The 15066-nt window shown below is 41.4% G+C and overlaps 1 protein-coding gene across 1 annotated transcript in view; it reads right to left on the reverse strand.

Moving 5' to 3' along the window:
• The window catches only part of LOC113037556 (protein tyrosine phosphatase non-receptor type 14), a 46218-nt gene extending 32676 nt beyond the window's left edge, over nucleotides 1-13542 (reverse strand). Inside the window, exon 1 of the mRNA XM_026194791.2 lies at nucleotides 13119-13542. The gene's annotated coding sequence lies outside the window, so the exon portion shown is untranslated. The remainder of the gene's footprint in view (nucleotides 1-13118) is intronic.
• Between the last annotated feature and the right edge of the window lie 1524 nt (nucleotides 13543-15066).

The following is a 15066-nucleotide window of genomic DNA, read 5'->3' on the forward strand; positions in this document are numbered from 1 at the left end:
ACATCCTGTAGGGGTGTACTCTGTATATCGCACATACTCAATCATATTTTAAAAAGTAAGCTTTAAACTGAGCTGTTAGCCAGCAATCGCTAAGGAATTTCAAATAATCCCACTAATATCAATGGGATTAAATTTAAATAGTTAAAGCAGTGTCATTTTAAGGGTGGTGGCTACTTTGTAGCCTTGTTAGACAGGAACTAGATTACAAAACTAAAAAAAAAAAGCTCCACACCTTGAAAGAAGGGGGAAAAAACTTCTCCTTAAAACACAGACAAACCAAAGAGACCCAAAATTGAACACTACAAAAGACAGCAAGGAAAATTATGCGAAAATAAATACACACATGCATGAATGTGAGGGAAAAAGAGCAAAAACATGACAAGGCAATGTTCCAACGATTAGGTGAGGAGCAAGGGAGAAGGAGGTGGAGTAAAGATGTGTTGCTTCTTGTCCTGGGCTCTGGCTATGTGCTGCTGATAGTCAGCTTGGACCCTGGCCCAGATTCCTCTCTACCCTGACTGGAAAAACAGAGCACACCTGACACAAGTATGCACCACAAGGAAGGAAAAGTGTGTGTGTGTGTGTGTGTGTGTGTGTGTGTGTGTGTGTGTGTGTGTGTGTGTGTGTGTGTGTGTGTGTGTGTGTGTGTGTGTGTGTGTGTGCGTGCGTGTGTGTGTATAACAAGGCTGAGTGAGCAGGAGAAAAAGACACAGGGGAGGCAGGCTTGAATGAAAGAGGGCAAGAAGCTACAGAGTCGGGTTGTTTGCTACAATTTTAATTGCACTTGCTTCACGCTCATCTTTTGTAATGGCCTTGCCTCTTTGGGCGCCGTAACAAATTCCTTACTCCTGAGTCCTTCTGAGACGGTAATGTGGCATCATCTTCTTCGTGTGTTGTTGTTTTCTTTCTTTCTTTCTTTCGTTCTTTTTAAACGGCCGTTTTGCACTAACCTCAACGAGTGACATCGGTTGAGTAAATCAGCTTCGCTTAAGGATATATGTGCACGCTGACCCCAATCGTCACATGACCCTTAACCACAGACCCTGCGACCCTCCCCACTGTCTCCTGCTTAGGGTAAGTGACATCACAGGCTGACAGTAAAACCTTCCCAAAATGACTCAAGAGTGTTTCCCGAGCACCCAGGCCTCCAAGATCACTATCAACAAGTACACAGACAAACACACAAAGACACAAATAAAGACGCATACTTTCACTGTGTAGTGTACAAACATAGACAAGCATCAACAGGGCACGCCGCAAACATATACACAAGATCTCTCTCAAACACACACACCCCTTCACCAGGTTCCTCAGAGGTTAGCCAAAGGACCAGACAGCAGTTGGTGCAACTCTAAACTAGTAATCAGTGGCTTGGTTAGGAGTGTGTGGTAGAGTAAAGCCAGACAGAAAGACAGACAATAGTTTGGGCTCTTACCCACTCCTTGATGAAAAAAAACAAAACAAAACAAAAATGCCCTGCTTCAGTTCTGCTCCAGCGACTTTTTCTCCTGACCGTCGTGTTTATTTCCAGCGTGCAAAAACACCATATACGTTTATGAATTTGCACATTGTAATTTTGTGGCACAGACGAAACGAGATGGAAAACTGAGGAAAGAGGCTTGTTTTTCTTTTTGAGAGGGGTGAGCTCTTTCTAAATATATGTGAAACCATTCCCATCTTTTGTTATGTTTTTGTTGTTGTTGTTTTTTTATATTACCCCACAACTGATATTGCACAGGGGTAAGAAAGTTGGAATCAAGTAGCTTTTTTCCCCTTTAACGTGCGTGCTTAGACCAGAAACCACATTACCACTCAAGTATATAGGGGTTTTTTGAAAGACGCGTTGTGGGATGACATTTTTACACACATTTACATCAATCATGATAAAAACGATTATGCGGGAGCTAGCCGAAAAGAGCAAAGGAGAAGAAATTTGACCTTTTAGTCTTGCATGCTTTTAACTGAGCACCATGGCAAACAAACATCTGCATTTTCTCTGTCAGGTTGGTGTCAGATACATCTTTAATCGAGCATTTTTGTGCTTGTGCATCAAAGAATCAACACTACTCATTTGACGCTGCAGTGCACGAGTTGTGTCTTCCTCATTTAGCAATGAGAGTATTTAATTAAAAATGTTTTAAGCGTCCTACGTTTTTGGTTTTTTTTACCATCACGCTTCAATCTGCTTTTGTCACTACACAATATCAGAGGTGTAACAGCTCTCCAGAAAAACACGGGTCAATATTGGGTGGAATTATCATAGTTGTTGTAACTATGATTCTGTTTTAAAGGGACAAAATTTCTTGGCACAGCCAAGAGGCGGCAGAAGATGTATTGATGGGACTCTGTTAGTAACGACCTCCCGTTTGCAGCCAACTGTGGCAAGTCTGAAAGGGGTGGAGGACCTACTCCAAGGAGTTGCTGCCCCAAGTTAAGGAGTTTAAGTATCTCATGGTTTTGCTCCCGGGTGAAGGAAGATGGAAGCAACGGGTTGAGAGACAGACTGGTGTGGGGTCAGCAGAGATGCAGAGGCTGTACCGGTCAGTTGTGGTGCTGAGAAAACACCCTCCGAGGTGTCTGCACAAATTTGGTCCTTGGCTGGCTTAGTAGTGCCTCGAGTTTCTCCACAAAAAAAGTGAAAGTAGTGGTCAAGGGATGGTCACCCAGGTTGTTGCATAAAACCCTAAATAAACGTGACATCTGTGAGCATAACCAGTGTGTGTCTGGAGTGCATTCTACATATACCTTTGTAGTTTCAGTGATTCCTTCTATTCCTTTCTGGAAAGCTTATTTACTGGTAGCTGACATAAGAAATGCTACTGATGTGCACTGGAGTGCCCTGAAATGCAAAGAGATATGCCTGCCGCTAATAGGGTTACTAAGCATTGTGTGAAATTATCTGACAAAGGCTTGAATGAAATGGATGCTCCTTTAGGCAAAAGTGCTACACTTTAGCTTTCTTTCTGATTCATACAGAAAGAAACAAATTGAGAGGATGTTCTTTTTTCATACTCTGTGGATGTCAAAACAATTGGACACACACAATTATGCTCAGAAAGAAAAAATAAAGCAGATTCTTGCATTAACTAACCAACTTTAACTAAGTGAGTAAAGTAAATTTGTTTGTGGAGTTTCCATTTTTGCAGTATTTAAACTGGTTCAGGATTCTACGTCTGAGTTTGGGCTCAACAATTCAGCAACTTCAGCGAGATTGCGTGACGCAGTGTCAGGAAAAAAAGCAGTCCTGGCCTTTTATAAAGTGACACGTGGCAAATAAGAATACAAACAGTTTAAACTTCAGCATCAGCAACATTTAAGCACATACCAAAGCCATGAAAAACTGTTTTCATCATTGTGAAGCTCCCGTGAGTCTCATCAGCTTCTGAACTAATTGTCTTCTAAGATACCTGTCCTGTTCTCCATCCTTTAAGGCCAACAATCAAAACAAGGGCACAGCAGGAAATACTCATTTCACTAGCTGGGGCCACATCCTCATTTTAGGTTTGACAGTGTTTTAGTAGGTAAAAGTGAATGCTTTGACATGAATTGAGCTGCGGTTTAGGGAAGGCCTCGAAGGGGACTGGCGATGACTCCCGGGCCTGCCAGATCCCCATGCACTAAATAGAAATGAAGAAGTTAAAGAATTGAGAACAAGGAGGTAGGGAGGGTGGGGCATGTAAACGAGAATGAACAGCTTGCAGAACTGGGGGAACCTATATAGATGACAACCGGAAGGAGCGTGTTTGGAGGCGTGGTCCTGCTCCTGAAATTCCGATACATAATCTCCAACAAAAGAAAAGTCCTGCATGCAAAAACTGAGACCAATTCCAAATAATTTCAAGTGAGATCCTTTGTATTGAGCTAGAATAGAAAGCTTGACAGGTGTAAAAACTGTTGCTAAAGTGGGCGGGATTTGAAAACCAGCTACAGGTCAGCAGCTGACAAAAGATGGATTTAAAATGAGTTGGTGTTCTTCTAAGAAATGCTGACATGGGTTTCCTCAGCTGGGGAATTTCTGCAGAAAACCAGTAGATGTTCCTTCACTTGCATTGTCCCCAACTCGACTGATTTATTTTCTGCAGAAACCTCAGCTTGCCTCAGGCTGCAGTGTTTTTCTGCCAGTCACCTCTCTACCCACTCAGGGATAGATTCTGGGGTCACCTAAAAATTTACCAAATCAAAACATGCTGTGACTTACAGGCCAAAAAAAAAGGTGGTGGTTAAAGCTGCTAACTTAGAATCAAAACAGGCATAATTGCGATATCCATTTCTTTTACATTACCATCACAAAGACTCATTTTAAACATAACGTCTTCTCAGGAGCAGAGCTGCTAACGTGCGTGCTCCCCCTCTGCTCTGGTTCATGCCAGCCCCTGTGTCGCTTTGCTCCATTCACGTCCACACAATAGCGGGAACAAAACAGCACTTTGTCACCTACTGCTAAGACCATTAGATGCAGGCCGCCAAGAGGCGAGGAAGCAAGTGTAGCGTGCGTAACTCAATCAATCTCATCTCTGTTGCTTGTCTCTGTCTGAAATACCAACGCTGCCCTCCCAACACCCCCAGCTACCCTCCTGTTATACACAAGCACTGTAGCAAAACAAATGGGTGCTTCACAGCTCGTAATTACACTTCCTCCTGCGCAGTCATTTTACTATTTGGTCTGTGAACCTAAACCGAATAGCTGGAGTGTAAATCGGCTAACTTGTGCTCAGAATTCACGTTTTTACAACTAATTAAAGCATTTGGTTTTCATAAATCAAGAAATATGGAACTACTGGTTGTTTTTTTATATAATTAATACAAATAGAGTGTTTCATAGAAGGCTAAAACAAGCACACACTTGCATTTTTCAGCAGCTAAACTCACAAATAGTTTGAGCACTCAGACAGTTAACAGTCACAACAAAGACCTACTTAACCTAAATTATTTTGTATTATGTGAACTTGCTGTATTGTCCTATCTGGTAACCCAGCGAACTGCTACTCCAAGCACAGCTAAATCAAAAGAATTTGGTAATACTGACAGATTTTGTTTGATATTTCTAAAATCTTCTTAAGACTCTGATCCTCTTGTGGCCCACTAACTTAAAGTTGAGTTCAGTAGTGAAATGTTTTGGGGGAAACACACCTCTAAGTCCACACACACTCCTGGAAACATTCAACCAAAGTCTGTCTGAGTATTAGCTGACCCTGGACAGAGCATTATCTTAGCAGTGAATGAAGGTGTGTGTGTGTGTCCATGTCCCCTTCACTTTTCTCGACGAGCGCTTATCCGATCTACTTCACACTATCACTGGAGACCTAATGATAAGCAGCACTGAGTTTGAAGTTGTTCTGATGTGCATTTTGGTCAGTTTGTGAGGCATTCGGAGAATATCTGTGATTTGTACCCAAATAAACAACCACAAATAAAGTTCCAACACATGAACACTGCAAGAAATGTTCAGGTCAACAATTAAAAATAATGGTTCTCGCGACATAAGGTTCATTCTCTGGTGGTAATATCAACCTAAACAGCTACTACAAGGTGAATTTTCAGTTGTTTATCCAGCTGCCCCAGTTAATATTAGTGCTGCTCCTCAGGTGTTTTTCTGTTTATTAGCCACACACACGATCCTCTTGGTGCCGCCTTTTTCCTCCTGACAAAAACAAGACGATAACTAAATAAAAACTAATATGACACGAGATGTAATCAGATCTAATTAAGCTGTGTAGAAAGGTGCGACAAGTTTGGAAGCAATCCAATCAGAAGTAACTTCCTTGTGGTGTAAGGTTAGACACGCATATGATATGCCCCCAGGAAACAGTACTGCATACAGCTAGCTCCCATGCTCCCAGTTGACTAAAACTAGACTAACGTCATTTACAATCACCGCTGCTGCTCGTTTCATGTGTGGATTAAAAATGCACCAAAGTAGCCCATGTGGCTGTATTATAACTAACACCTCATGATTGCAATGGTGATGTCAAGACATGTATGCAGATGTCGAAATCTGAAAAAGCACTGTACTCATTCCATTCATGTAGAGAGACACGTGCAGTATTTGTCTGACTGGCCTTTGGTGTACAGACTGGACAATCTGTACAGGACTAAAACATAAACTTTGCCATCTTTTGATATTTACCAATGAGTATTAAGGCCACATTAAGAAAAAACTTGTTACATTGTAATTTCCTTTGTAGTTTACTTATTACTAAAACTGATTCTAGTAAAACTTCACTAAGTCATCTACACAAGGCATTTTATAGAGGGTAAAGCAACGTCAATCTCCACAGTTTATAGTTATATATACTGTTTATATATACTGTTGTTTGTTTGTTTGTTGTTAATTAGTTAGTTAGTTTATTTGCTTGTTTTAATCAATTTTAAATCATGCTTTTTATTTGTTCTTGTTTCTAATGTCTCTGTAAAGCATTTTGAATCACCTTGTTGTTGAATTGTGCTATACAAATAAACTTGCCTTGCCTTGCCTTGCCTTATGCTGTAATAGGTGTAGACTGCTGAAGGAGTCCCATGATGCATTGAGTATTTCCTTTTCAGTCACCTGGGCAGGGATAGCTCAGTAGGTAAAGTGGTCGCCCCATGATCGGAAGGTCGGCGGTTCGAATCCACTTAACGGCTACCCTGAGGTTCCCCTGAGCAAGGTACCGTCCCTACACACTGCTCCCCGGGCGCCTGCTTAGTGGGCTGCCCACTGCTTCACTGAGTGAATGGGTCAAATGCAGAGAAAAACAAGTAATTTCCCCATGGGGATCAATAAAGTATCCATTATTATTATTATTATTATTTCTCACTAAAAGTGTTAATAGACCTCTCTGCATTGAATCACACTTGTTATTAATCTCTGGCTCTCTTCCACAGCATGTCTTTTATCCTGTCTTCGTTGTCTCACCCCAACCGGTCGCAGCAGATGGCCCCGTCCCTCCGTGAGTCTAGTTCTGCCGGAGGTTTCTGTTAAAAAGGAGTTTTTCCCTCCCACTGTCGCCAAAGTTCTTCCTCATAGGGGGTCATATGTTGGGTTTTTTCGCTGTATGTATTATTGTAGGGTCTACTAATATAAAGCGCCTTGAGGCAACTGTTGTTGTGATTTGGCGCTATATAAATAAAAATGAATTGAACGGAATTGAATTGAACTTTGACTTTATTCTAAAAGAATATTTTGACTTTTTGCTCAAAATTTTGACTTTGTTACTCCTAATGAGCAGTCGTGTGTTTTCTTAATGTGGATCTAATGCCCTGTCATAGACATTTGAAGAAAGCACAGTACTACAGAGATTATTCTCCAGACACGTCTCAGGGACATTGGCACTGTGGATCAGGCCCCTCTTTGTCATCTGACACTCTGGCCATGTGTGTTTTTGTCTGACCCAGAGGATGTGTGTGTGTGTGAGTGTGTGTGCTCACTTTTACACCTAAAAAAAATACTTTATTAAAAAGAGAAAAATTATATATATATTTATATATATATATATATATATATATATGCATCTCCTTTTTCTTCCCCGCACACAGGCTCCACTCACTCACCCTGCACAGACACAAACATACTGTATATCACACACAAACACTAACAGCTGCAAACAGATGGTGGAGGCAGGCCACCAGACTGTGTTTCTAACAAGCGCATCTGCTTTCTCACTTTCCAGCTCGCTTTTTTTTTTTTTTAACTCCTCCAGCCCCATATCTCCGAGACAAACACACCCGCAAATAACACACTTGAGGACACGGCGGCGAGAGTGACACAAACACAGGGCAAAGCGTTCGCACAGTTGTGACGTGCAGACAGCGAAGGGGCCATGTCTGCAGCTTCCCACACACACACGCGCGCAGCTTTATCTCACTTCAACCTGGACTTAAATGGGTGAAGAAAATTGTTACACTAAGTGAGAGCAGACTCTCGCCAATTACATTGTTTACATACCCGTTGCTATCAGCGAAGGAGACATCAGGCCCGGTTTTGAAATTCACAGAACTGCTCTGAAAGGATCACCGCACTGGCAAACCTTCAAAACGAAGCTTCGATTCAAAGTTTCGTACATACATTTGTGTGCATTTTGCTAATTCTTTGAATCATCCCAAGCAAAGATATGTCTATAAAAAGTTTTTTTTAAGCAATCAGCACATTTTGTCCGGTGTATCTTTTCAATCAACAGATTAAATTACTTTTCAGCTGCTACTCATTACCTTAAAACAAGTGAAGGAGACATGCCAGTGAGCACTAACAACTGTCACAATCACAAAAAACTCAAAATAACGTCACTTTCCGGAACTGGAATTCAAATGAGATGCCAAACTGCTTATATTTAGCTTTTGACGACCGGAAATACCATAGAAACAAAGGAAAAGTGCAGGAAAACAATAGAAGTTACAGTAGCAGTAGTGACAGTCACAGATAGGGAATGCCCAATGTTTCCCACTGGCACTGAAATCTAAACAGTGTCACTAAAACATGACGAGGAGGAGGAGGATCAAAGGCAGATGCTTTACACTGTCCGTATGCTGGTTTTCCAAACCAGCAATGACGCTCCTCTGCCGACTCATATTCCAGGAGGCAAACCGGAGAACTGATGTCATGCAGGCAGACTTGGATATTTAACTGAGAGGCACAGAGTTGGATTGTGTGTATACATGTGCCCTCAAAATTCACATATAAGTCATTCCCAGCACCTGAATGAGAAAACAAAGGCTTTAGATAAGCAAGGATATGGAAAAGGCAGCAGAAAGGAAAGAGGAGACACAACGCTGGTGATTCTCAGGCTCTTATCGTGTTGGTTCAGTTGGTGAGGATGGCGAGAAAGGAAGGAGTGCGTAAACATGGACAGTGGAACTGATAGCAGGCGGCTCCCAGCCACAACAACAAAAACACAGGACCATCAATCGTCAGCCACCGAGTCTGCAGCAGCCAAACCGCAATGCTCTTCACATTTTCCATAACCCCCTCCTCTCATCTCCTCCTGGGAACCACATCACGGTCTCACAACCATACACACAAAAGCCACTCAGTATTTTCTCATGGCTGAGCCCCCAGGAGCCAACGGGGACGTCGGTAGCACTGAGTTTACAGGCCTATGAAAGCAGAAACACTTTGGTTTTGCTCGTGTTGACATCCGGCTGTATCTAAGACCCATAACGGCCTCAAAGGAAGGAAAAGTCACATTTTAAACGAAGGATCAAATGGAAAATTTCACCCGTTGATGCTCAAACTTCCTCACAAACCACTCTGTGAACAGTGAGTCCCACATCACAGGAAGAATCACATGTTTTTAAATTCTGGGCTGTTCAGAGGTAGCGGGGGTCAAACCTGTTAAGTGTGGGTGGCAGGGCTAGCAGTGACTGACACCTAGCACGAAAAACACCTGGTGGAGTGTGGGAGAGTTGGACAGGTCGCAGCACGCTCTCTACTCTGTTGTTGTCTGCTGGGCTGAGAGAACAGAGCGCTCACAGAGAGCACAAATCTGACAAAAGCATCCGTGCATGACTGAATACACTCACCACATGCACAAGAGATATTCCTCACAGTCATACGCTGCACCTACAGCCAGCCATTATATTATTACTTCACAGTAACATCACTTTTGTTAGCTTTTTATAGAAATTTTGTAAACAATAGCTGCTTTCTTGGTAAGTAAGTGATTTATGTTCATTCATGAGCGTTTCTGCTCCTAGGTAGAAGTTCAGTATTGTTACTGATACCGACCCAGCACAGCTGATTGGTAAAACTTTAATACTTCTTTAGAACTAGCTTGGTAGTACCACCAAGGGAGGTTTTTAAAAGTGCAGTTCCTCGAGTGGCCACTTGAGGCATTCTTTAAAAGCCTGCAAATCCCCATAGGCTCACATGTTATAATGTCCAACTTTACAGCAGAAATAAACATGTTTACAGCCGCGTAGAAGAAACTGTTTCGGTCTCTAGTGCACATCTCATCCTTCACTACAACTGCATGGGGGTCACTTTTTTGGGGCTCAAAGTTAGAGGCATGATAATTTTAATGATCATATCATTCGCGATAAAGACTCTATACGTTTTTATGTGATCCAAGCCCAGGTACCTTAAAAGGAGCTACTTCACAAATTTCAAACAAAGCTCTTTACAAGCTACGTGGAAAAAAAACTGCTCCCGCTAAAGATGAAGACAACAAACTTGCTCCACCACATGAGGCAAAAAACATGACATCTAATACAAGCAGGCTACAAAGGAGGAGATGCCAGCAGCCAGTGATGTGCAACCCAAATGTAAACAAATGTTGACATTTTGTTGTGCAAAATCCTGAAAAGGTACACGGTTAAGTTACTTTAATTCTTGTTAAAGTGAAGTGTTAAGCGCTCACGTACTACTTTTACTTATAATTTGCAGGAAAACATTAGCTTTTTGTGCTTACATTTGATTTATGCTGTGTCACTCGATGTCATATTGCATCTCTGCTTTAATGCTGCTGTTGCTGCTGGCACCTTGTGGGAATAGATTCACACTTCACTAATTCACCAAGGGTCTTGTGGCAAAGAAAGGAACTGAAAAGCTTATTCATGCACTTGTTTTCAGTAGGCTAGATTACTGTAATGGAGTTTTTACTGGACTTAATAAAACATCAATTAATCAGCTGCAGCTATTTCAAAATGCTGAAAATGGATCATATTACATCAATTTTGAACTCGTTGCATTGGCCTCCTGTGTGTAAAAGGATTGATTTTAGAATTCTGCTAATGGTTTATAAAGCATAAATATATTGCTGACCTACTTGAGGGGTATGAGGCTTCTGGGCCTCTTAGGAACAGGTTTACTTGACATTCCCAGGAATAGAAGAAAACAAGATGAGGCAGGATTTAGTGTGGGTCATTTGTGGAATAAACTCCCCTCACACCTGCAGTGTGCAGAATCCATTAGCTATTGTAAATTCAGGATTAGAAACGTCTTGTTTTCTTTAGCTTTTTCCCCCAAAAAGTCTTGTTTTTCCAAACTACTGTAGTGATACACAATTAAAATGGTGTTAAAAGCTGACATGATTGTACGCTTGTGTCTTCAACCCAGTTTACAGAAATCGAGAGGTGCACGACCGGCTGAGGTGAAACAATGCAACATAATTTTCTGTGTGGGCTTAAAAGAACCAAAACAACCCATCTAAGAAGTCAGAGCTTCACCTAATCATCCAAATACGGTCACTTCTCACACCAAAACGGCAACATAGTCAAAGGCAAATGACTAGCATCGAGCCTTCAAAACAGGACTTCACAAAGTGAAGGGTGGCATAGAGGTGCTTACATCCATCATTTAAATACAGTCTTTGTATACAACTAAAGTTAAAAGCATTGCAAGGACAAGAAATAACTGCTAAACATCAATTTTTCCAACACAAAAAGTATATTTAAAGGTAGAGTATTAGCATGTAAGGTGATATAGGGGACTAATATTTACACACTGAAACACTTGATTTATGTAAAATGCACTACAGTGTCATTACTATTAGATGTGAGACTTTTTTTGGTTGCACATGTGAGTGTTTTATACTGGGTATGGCCGAAGAAGCTATCAGCAGATTAACAACTATTTTCATTGCAGATTAATTTCATCTGTATTTAAGTCAATGCCTTGGACATGTAATCACTTTAATCACAAAAAAGAGGTCATAGCCTTCTTCACACCTTCCATTTTCTACTGCAGTGCAGCTATGGTGTAAAATAACAAGTGAACCACAAGCTGACTACGAAGGAATTCGATGCATTTCTTCCACTTTGGTTAAAATGTTATAACAATAACTACAATAACTGCTGCTGCTGCCTGTTTCCCCCCTCTCTTCCTGTGGTGCAGTGTGAGCACTTGACCAAAATTACAGGTATGTTTGCACCACACCGTAATCAAATGGCCACTAGACTCAAATGACCATTGGCTACACAAACAATAGCCACTTTTCCTTTTAGACGCAGGCTCACATTAAGCAGTAAACACCTATTATGATCTTACCGGGCTGACCTTCAACAAAACACCCCTTTTGGGAATTAACATTTCAGCAACTTTCCTTGAATAAAAAGCAGGAAATAGAGTGCCAAAAATGGCACTGAAAGACAAATGAGATTTGTGACTCTCTACTGCACAAAAGATAAGCATGGATGGAGGTTTCTACTCTGCCTTTTAGGCCTTTAAAAATCTCCACCAGTGTTTTAAAACTGCTGTGTACACCCAAGCCACTTGCTCGGGCACCATGTAATTTACGCAGCATGCCTTTGAGCTTATAAAGACAGCCAGATGTGTGTGTGTGTGTGTGTGTGTGTGTGTGTGTGTGTGTGTGTGTGTGTGTGTGTGTGTGTGTGTGTGTGTGTGTGTGTGTGCACCCTACGCCTCCAGCAGCTATGCTGTGTTGCCTTTACTCCCCTTTTACAGTAATGCTAGTTGTCCAAGGTGCATGTTCAAACACATTTTTCTTTTTTACACAAACATGTACACACAGTTTGCAGCCAGGGTGTGAGGACATCAGTCCATCATCATCTTATAGGGGAAGGCTGCTCATACTCAAACACACCATTCAGCCACCAAGCTTGTTTAATACAATTCAACGAGGTGAATTTACAGACGCACTCTCTCTCAGCGATTATGGAAATGTAATGTACACATGCAAAAATTAGAAATAAATGAGGAAGGGCCAGATATTCCAGGTGTTGCGCACTCCATATGGCATGAGCCCACTGCCCAAACCCAAACTGGGTCTTACAGAGGGCTCTCGGGTCTCCAAAGCCCTGTTCAGTCGTGTGATTTCATGATTACTTCATTAACTCCGGGGAATCTTTCAGTGGTTTTCCAGCCACACACAGGTTCTCCAACTTCCTAGTTTCTCTGGAATCGCACAGACTACTATCTTATTAGATGTAGAGGGGGATTTAGAGGCTCTGTCTGTGATGGTGATGCATGTTTATGTGCAGGAGAAAGGGGGGCATTAAAATAGTTTGGATCTCCTTTTTGCCCTACGTGGCCAAGTCATTTGGCCTACATCTAAGCACTCCTACTGTGGACTTTACAAGAGTTTGGATCTACTTCCAGATCTGCAGGAAACCATGAAGAGCAAAACTGAAGTCTTTTTGACTGAGGTAGATTTTCGCTTTTTTTCCCCCCATGCAAGAGAACTCACCCCTGATCCTGCGCTACATGCCGATTTCTTCTCCCAGCTGAATAAACTCTTCTTTGCTTGTCGAGGTTTGGAACTCACGGCAATCAGATAATCCACCTTAAGTTATTTAACTAACTTTAAAAATATATATTTTAAAAAAGTATAAAAATCCGGCGTGAACAAGAAAAATCTGCGTCTTCTCACATCAAAATGAGCTCAACCTTTACAACAACCACAAAAGTCGCAGAGGCAGACCAAATCCTGAGCCTCCTTCTTCTCGCAGTTTTGTTGCCTTTTCTTTTTTCTTTTTTCTAGGGAACACAAACAGTCACAAAAAGTTGTCCGACTTGGATAAAGCGACGTGGTCTTCTCTCGCTGGGACTCTTCGTATGTTTATAGTGGTCCCTCTAGCCCAATGGAGGCGTTCAGGACAGGCTGAGAGAGGCGCTTGCTGCAGCTACGTTCAAAAGCTGAAGACGGCATCGGAAAAATGAGCTTTACGTTGAACGTCCCAAGAGGCCGAAGTTCACAAGGGACCGAAAGAAAAAACGTATTAATTAATTGTCATATTAAAGTTTTTCTTTTTATTGAGAGTATTTGTTATTTTTTTAATCATATGTGAGTATTTCTCTTTTTAATTAATTAATTTATAACATTTTTCAAATTAAGAAATCGAAGGAAAGACTGAATTTATCTAAATGTACTCAGAAGCTGTAAGGTGGGAATTTGGCAGGCCTGCTTGTAATTATGACACTTAATACAGTCTTAGTGGATTGCAGTGATTGCCCACGACCTTTGTGCAAGCTTTAATTAAAATAAGTCTCAGTAAGTTGGTGAAAAATTGCAGTTTTACGTTTAGAATACAATTGCTTGGATAGACTGCAGTAGCCTAATCTGAGGCAGGCTTTCTTACGTTAAAATAAGATAGGACAAAATAACCTAATCTAATTTTGAATAAACACAATAATACAAAGCATCGAAAATGAATTATTTTACTCATGGAGTTTAAAAGTTTTGGAGGGTTTTCGTATTGTTAAATTATTACCGCTCTTGCTTGAGTAAATGGCCGTCTTGCGTCATATGCAGTAGGCTGGAAAAAAAACCCACAGGAGACAACTGGGCTATGAGACTGGACGTGCCGTTTTCTCCACTCATTTGCACCCCCCCCCCCACACACACACACACACACACCTCAGAGGTCGCACTCTCAAAGAGGACCTGAACGCAACAGCGCCGTCCCATCCTGAGCGCCGCCCCCCTCTACTCTGACATCAGACCTGAGGAATGTGAGGAATGCCGGGCTCCTGGGAGAAGTCCTCTTCGTTTAATGGTTTTCCAGGGGGGACAGAGGTGACTAAATGTCGAACAAAGGAGTCCCCTCTCTTATTTATGTCAGATCTTTTGAGTTACAGCCTTTTTTTCAAATGCATGTCGACTATATTCAGATTTCATTAAATATAAACAACTGTTTTGACCTAAGACTGACAGACTTACAATTATACAGTAATGTATAGAGCAATGCCTGTCTGCATAAGTGACTTTGAGGATATTATAAAGCAAGAATATATCTTGTTTAATATGCCTCACCCACTAGCTTCATGCCATTACAAGCCCGAGTGACCATTTCAAAGCAACCTCCATAAATATCACTGCTGATGATAAGTCTTTGCATCCTACAAGCACACCACTGCGGAATATTTCATTATACCACAGGAGAGCAAAAATACTTAAAACAAAAAAAAGCGCAGATTCATTATTAACATCCCTCACAGCTTTATTAGCTTTATTAAACAGGCATTCAGCTGAGCTCTTTGGGAAGATCTGAGGCTCAGTAAGAGCAATCAATGTACAGTAGAGTCACCTCAAAATATTGTTTTCACATAAAAGAAGCGAAATTCTCAGCTTTTTTAATTTACTCCAAACTAAAATAGGGCTTATTTGTAGGGCAAAAATTAGCACTAATTCAAAG

This window comes from Astatotilapia calliptera, chromosome 15 (genome assembly GCF_964374335.1).
Source record: "Astatotilapia calliptera chromosome 15, fAstCal68.1, whole genome shotgun sequence".
Lineage (NCBI taxonomy): Eukaryota > Metazoa > Chordata > Actinopteri > Cichliformes > Cichlidae > Astatotilapia > Astatotilapia calliptera.